General features: G+C 44.2%; 1 pseudogene; it reads right to left on the reverse strand.

Annotated features, from left to right (window-relative positions):
• Nucleotides 1-5,393: 5,393 nt before the first annotated feature.
• On the reverse strand, nucleotides 5,394-6,317 carry LOC149152787 (protein IN CHLOROPLAST ATPASE BIOGENESIS, chloroplastic pseudogene; annotated as a pseudogene).
• Between the last annotated feature and the right edge of the window lie 371 nt (nucleotides 6,318-6,688).

Raw genomic sequence — 6,688 nt, forward strand, 5'->3', positions numbered from 1 at the left:
GGAGAAATATTTCGCAAAGATGAGCGGGGTGGTCCTGGCGTTTGGCTGAATGAGTTGGTAGATCATCCAGGTATGGTTGTACAATGTGATGGATGTCATGGAAAGCATAGGACATTGCACGTTGGAAGGTAGCACTGACGTTCTTCAAACCGAAAGGGAGCTTTTTGTAGGCGAAAGTGCCCCACGGACAGATCAAGGCAGTCTTGTGCTAATCGACAAGCGCAATATTGATCTGGTTATACCCAGAAAAACCGTCCATGAACGAATACATTTCGCTCCCCGCACACTCATCAATGAGCTGATCAATGAAGGGTGTGGGGAAGTTATCTTTGGGACAGGCCCGGTTAATATTACGATAATCAACACAGACTCAAATGGTACCCTATTTTTTATTCACAGGGATGATATTGGAGACCCAATCTGTGAGTGGGATGGGGTAAATAAAACCAGCCTTGAGAAGCTTTTCAACTTCCGCTTTAATGGTTGCAGCCTTTCGGGGGTGCACGGGGCGTAAACGTTGACGAACAAGCTTAACACCTGGATACGTAGATATCTCATGCACCAATATGCTAGGATCAATGCCGGGCATTTCTTTGTAGGACCAAGCAAAGACATAACGAAATTCGCGAAAAAGATCGGTATAGAGCTGAATTTCCTCCGGAGTACAAGTGACTCCAACGTGAATATGCTCGACAATCCCTGGTTTCGTAGATATGTCGATGGGCCGGGTCTGCGTGATCTTTCCCATATTTCCTTCAGAAGACACTTGATAAACTTAAATGGGTGTTTGAAGTGGTTGAGATGGGAGACAAGGAGCAAACCGCTCGAGATAGGTAAGCATTTCCTGGTGGGCAGGGAGAAACGAGGAACGATGGTGATGATTAGACCAAGGAGATTCCTCGAGAGACATGGTCTCGATAATGGCTTCATCACAAGGAAATATTTCCTTTAAAGGATCCAAAGAAGCGTCATCTCCAAGCCAAAGGGATTGAGCGTACGAGTCGAGAGCCCTGCTCGAAGGAGCAGGTTCAGAAGGGGGAGCCGATGCAAAAACGATTTCGACATAGTTGAGCTCGGCAGGACTCAACGGCATCTTATCGTCCCAAGATTCTACCTGATAATCGGGGGGAAGAACCCACGGATCAGAGCGAACGAAAATCATATTAATAGGAGCAACGTTAGGAGGTGGGAGTGAAAAAACGCCCATCAGGGTAGGATCTTTAAAAAGTCCAGCTCCCGCACTCTCATATGGTTTGGAGGTATGCTCCACAAAAGGCACGTTGCCTTCAGAAGAGGAGGCGAAGGACAGCTAGTCTATGGTGACAATCTTCCCCTGATGAGGGAAACGAATGACATGAAATAGAGATGAAGCCATGGCTTGCATGCCATATGTCCAGCTACGTCCAAGAAGGAGGTTGTAGGTAAGATTAGCATCAACAACTTCAACTTCCACTTCGACCGTCTTCCCTTCCAAAGAAATGGGCAAACGTTGGAGGATACCATAAGGGCGAGACTCACTCCCATCAAATGCTTCCAAGGTTGTAGGAGACTGGCTCAGCGTCGGAGAACCAATAACCTTCCAACAGGCAACAACCATGATGCAAGTTGAAGCGTCTTCATCAAATGATTGTACGATGAATCATTTTGGAATTGATAATGACTTGTATGAGGAAGGCGATTTGGTGAGGCAGTCTCGGTATATGGCTTTCAAGGTCAAAAGTAATCAGATCCGAGTCAGTCGGGTCTATGCCACCGATGGCCGATAGCAAGGACTTCCTCTGAGAGGGGCAACTCTGGAGTACTTCTAAGGCAGACATAGCTGACAGAGCCTGGGCTAAGTCCTCAATGATGTTGTAGTGCTGGGCAGCACGAGCATTAGGGTTGTAAGAAGATTTCTGGAGTACACCTTTCGGAGGGGGTCGGATGGGTGTCTCAGTGCTAGGTCTCTTGATATGGAGCGGACCAGAACTAGATAGAGGAGTGCTAGAGGGGACCTCAGGCTCTTTCCTGGTAGGCGACGGATATTCTTTTGCCCGAGTATTAATGTGGATGGGAATCGTCCCAGCCATAAATAATTGAGAACCAAAGGAAGAAGAGGGTTGAGATGGATCAGCCACCATTTGTGTTTGCTGTGAGGGAAAAGGTTCTTTGAGCAAAGCAGGAGTCCCGGGAGCACCTTTTGACAAACGAGTAACTTCAGACCACCTAGGGTAGTCTTTCGTATAGTTATCCTTGTCACAGATAAGACAAGGGTACTTGGGCTTGTGTTTGGCGCCTTCCTCGGGTGGAGGTTTAGGGGAATCCTGCTTAGGTTGATCCGCTTTATTCTTTCCTTTCGAGGCTTTTTCCACCGTGGTGGACTGGACGGTGTTGACCGTGGAAGTATTACTAGAATTAGATACAACCTGAGAAGTATTTTCATTCGGATCATTCGACTTTTGATTCCCACGGTTCGTGGAAGTTTTCTTTGAGGGCAGATTAATGGAACCAATGATACTGTCAACAGATGGTGTTGGCGGGGCTTTGGAAGTTCCTGGTCTCGGGGCATCAGGAAAATAATCATATAATGTACCAGGCTGGGAGTAAACCAAGTCAACGTACTGAGTGCGCGCAATAGCTTGGTCTTCAGTTACACATGCCCCCATAGCAATGTCCCATGCTATCGGACCGACGAATGAAGTCATGAACCAGTCAGTGAGAAGCTGATCGGGAATCCAAAACTTAATCAAATGACGATGCTGTCTCCATTCATGGATATGATCAGAGATATGCATAGCCATTTGGTGGGCTCCAGTATTGTAGCAATAATGCTACAACTCCTGGAGCTTCCTATCTCTAATTTTATCAACCCGGTAGTTCGTACAAACTTGGAAGCGACGGTGCTGTATGCACAAGTACTAGCTCTTGTCGCAGCTGTCACTTGGTCAGCTGGCACAAGTCCGCTAGGGCTCAAGCCAACTTCTATATGTTTTCAGAAGAAGCTTTCTAGATGATGGACGAAGGCTATCTCAAAGGAAATTAATCTACTTTGCAAAAATGAACTGAAAGCCAACAAAACATGGAAAACCTAGTAAACCCTAATTTGGCTAGTCTAATCCCTATGATGCAATGGTGGGAGTGCAAACTTCTAGAAATGATGCCATTACTTCTAGTGATATGAGATGCATGGATTTAAACTACTTCTACTGAAAAGAACATTGTTTTTATATTTTTGCTTAAGTGGTTGGAGTTATTATGACTTGTTTCTTATTAGGTTTTGACTGTGCAGGGGTGGTTTGAAGGGAAAGAAAGCTTGGGAAAGGTCAGGAGGGCTAGGAGAGGTTCCAGGGGATCCAAAACATCATTCCACAGAAGTCCACAACGTTCAGGTGCTCGACAACCGAGTGTGCAGGCTTCTACAGGATGTCTGCAGGGGTTTCTACAGGATGTTCAGAGATTTCTACAGGATGTTCTGAAATGGGATTTTGGAGCATGGGTGAGTGAGGAAAGATGCATGAGTGGATATGGAGGTAGGATAGGGGTCTGAAGTGGCCTAGGAACTGATGGATGGAGCTAAGGAATGGCAAGGATGGTTCAATTTGTTCAAGGGAGAGTGAAGCAATGTTGCACAAAAATTAGGGTTTTGGGAGCGAATGGCAAACGTGAAGCAAGGGTTCTAAATAGAGGGTGGAGTGGATGGTGCTGATGGAGAATAAGCAGATGAAGGAGTGGTACAGGTGCTCTGCAAGTCGTTTTTCCAATCTGAACAAACAAAGACATGCAAGAAAACAAAGATCTAGTTATAAAACCTATGACCTAGTTACTTCACTCTAATCTGACCTAACAGCAAAAGGAAATGAACAGTAGTTTATTCCAAATGAAATGCATGAACTAACTTATGCCACTAAGAAATCATCAACTGAAGCATTTAAACACTACCAATATCAGCATCTCCAAAAGAGGGTTCCAACATTAAGAATTGCATGGAAAAGCAAAACAGCGTTTTTGTTGGCAGCAAAGTCACGTTGGTCCCAGCTCACGATTCCACTGAGGGGGAGGTGAGATCCAAGGTGTTTGGTAGCCTTTTTCTTGTTATTATCCTACCAATCTATTCTAACCATGAGAAGCTACTTTAACCATCAAAAGAAATCCAAATAACAATGCAAGATTTAAATACAAATAGCAGATTTTATTCTAAGAATGCAGCAAAAACACATAAAGATAATCAAAGGAGGTATTGGGCGCTTGAGATGGGCCCAACCCCAAGAGCTACAGCCTCCTAAGAGAGATTTAGAGCTGGTGCAAAGCTGGATTCATCTTTATTGATCAAGAAATGAAGAGTTACATCAAAACTGTCCACAAGAAGAACTTGAACATGAGCTGAAAGCAAAGCTAATCTATTGCATAAAAATCGAACTACAAACTAGCTAACTAATGGCTAAAACAAAATGACTAACTGGCTACAAAATGACTACCCACTAGCTAACCAAAATGAGGCCCTAAGCCTTCTTATTTATACAATTTGAGGACCCAACAGTCCTCCTAAAATTTAGGGACTTGGCTGCCCAAGACTTGTAGTTAACAGTAGTCCTACTTGACTTGCTTGGCTGCCCTTGTGCTCATTGATTTGGTGGCCTTTGAACTCCGAGCTGATGGTGGAGAATTTGAGGTAAGGGCCCATAAATCAGGGGGACACCTTCCTACAAATCCTCTAGCTTGTTCTCCCACGAATTTGGCTGCCAAGTGCTCATTAAGACCTTCAATTTTGTCTCCAAGTTGACCAAAAAGGCTACATAGAGCACCCATTAGACTTGTTGGCATAATGACTAACCAAATTCACTCTATTAACATAAATATAATCAAAAACATGCAATAAACTAATGAGAATGGTGGATTAAGTCAAATTAGGAGGTTGAATGAGCCCAAATAATTGTACATTTTTGGGGCTCATCATCACCCCCCTACTGAAAGTGTTACTCATCCTCTAAGCAACCAATCTCTCTCTTCGTCTTTGATGGCCCTGGTGGCTTCTTTGGCTAATGTCTCGGCCAATTTCTCCTTTGGCTTCCCTCTTTTCAAACTTCCTGTAGAAACAGTTCGCTGGCTTCCTGTAGAAACAGTCCTCTGTCTTCCTGTAGAAACAGTCTGCTAACTTCCTGTAGAACCAATTTTCTCTGATTTTGCTTGCTTGGATGGGGGTGCCTTCTCCTTGAACTGTGCTGTGGCTGTCTTGGGTGCGTCCCTACTTGGTTTTTTTTTTTTCTGACCAGTTTTCTGTATCCTTACTTGGCTCTAGCTACTACACTTCAATTTCAATTGGCAGAACACTGATTCAGACGTGCGCTCTAATTTTATGATACAAAGATTGATCCCAAATCAGGACCTTTCTGTTTCCTTGAGAACAACGTGTGTGGATTTGCACTTAATTTTAGCAATCATAAAGTATAAAGCGAGCTATTGTATCTAACCCAGCTTCCTTGTAGTAAGCTGCAAGTTGATCCTGGATGTCATGCCAGGATCCATCAAGAAAAGCTAAATCCATCAAAAATGCAGCCTGGTCAAGAGCCACCTGAGCAGGTGCCTTCCCCTTTTGAATATCCTCACGCCTTCCCTCATCTGTAACTCTTTCTCTCATGTATTCAATTTGTTCATCTCCCCAGCCTGTAATTTTAGCAACTTCCTCATATCTGCAGCCTATTGTCCACCACGGTAATTTTAATGCTACTTTAGTAGCATCCTTAGCTTCAAGCTTACGACCAATTTTCAGAAAAAAACTCTGCATTAAACACAAATGGCCGACCAAATCCAGGAAAGTGCTTCCTATTCACGTAAAGCTCTCCTGTCACCAATGCAGAAACCTGGTCGCCTCTTTCCAAATGACCCAATGCAATACGCTCAAATATATCTAGAAACAATGCAACCTTCTTTGTCAAATAAACATCAAGATTTCCAATTTTAGATTCAGATACATCCCCTTATTTATACAATTTCTTGCCAGCATCTCCTGAAGCAGCATAGAGGCTATTTGCTGCGTCCTCATAGCCATTCCAATCTTCTTCTACCAGATTCCTATGAATATATTGATCCACATGCAAGACTTCAAGAGCTTCATTTTCAATTTGAAATCAGTGGCTTACAGTCTTAGCTAAACGTGACACACCATACTTCTGAACTCGTACAACGGGCATCTCCATGCTTTCTGGACTGGTTGGCCATCTTAGAAGAGCTGTGAAAGCACCTGATTGGTCTTCTGACAGTGGTATTGCAAGAGGAATTATACCCCGTCTAGCATAAGGAGGGACAAGTTTTCCACCCTTGGCCATATGATAATTGTCCATCTTTCTTCAAGCTCCAAACTTGATGAAGAACCTTAGGCTTCTCTGCTCTGGAAGTCTTTGCTGCACTTTCCTGTAGAAGACCCTACCCGTTTCCTGTAGAGTGTGATTCTGCCTTGGAGTGAGCCCGATGCACGAGTGAAATTTGAGAGCAGGTAGGAAACTCAGCGGAGGACGATAGGTTAAGCCGATTGTGGACGCAGAGGATGTATACTTCAGTTTAACATGATGCAAGTGCAAGTTAGCAACAATCTGTGAGTTTCAGCTGAGCGTTGATTAATTGTTGCGTAATTTGTGGTGAAGGAGTGCAGTGGCCAAGCGTACGTGGCCACATGCAGACGACAGTGCTGTGAAGCTGCATGTCCTCTTCCCGT

The sequence above is a fragment of the Pinus tabuliformis genome, chromosome 9 (assembly GCF_031772625.1).
Source record: "Pinus tabuliformis cultivar Carrire ecotype Pingquan chromosome 9, CPIR1, whole genome shotgun sequence".
Lineage (NCBI taxonomy): Eukaryota > Viridiplantae > Streptophyta > Pinopsida > Pinales > Pinaceae > Pinus > Pinus tabuliformis.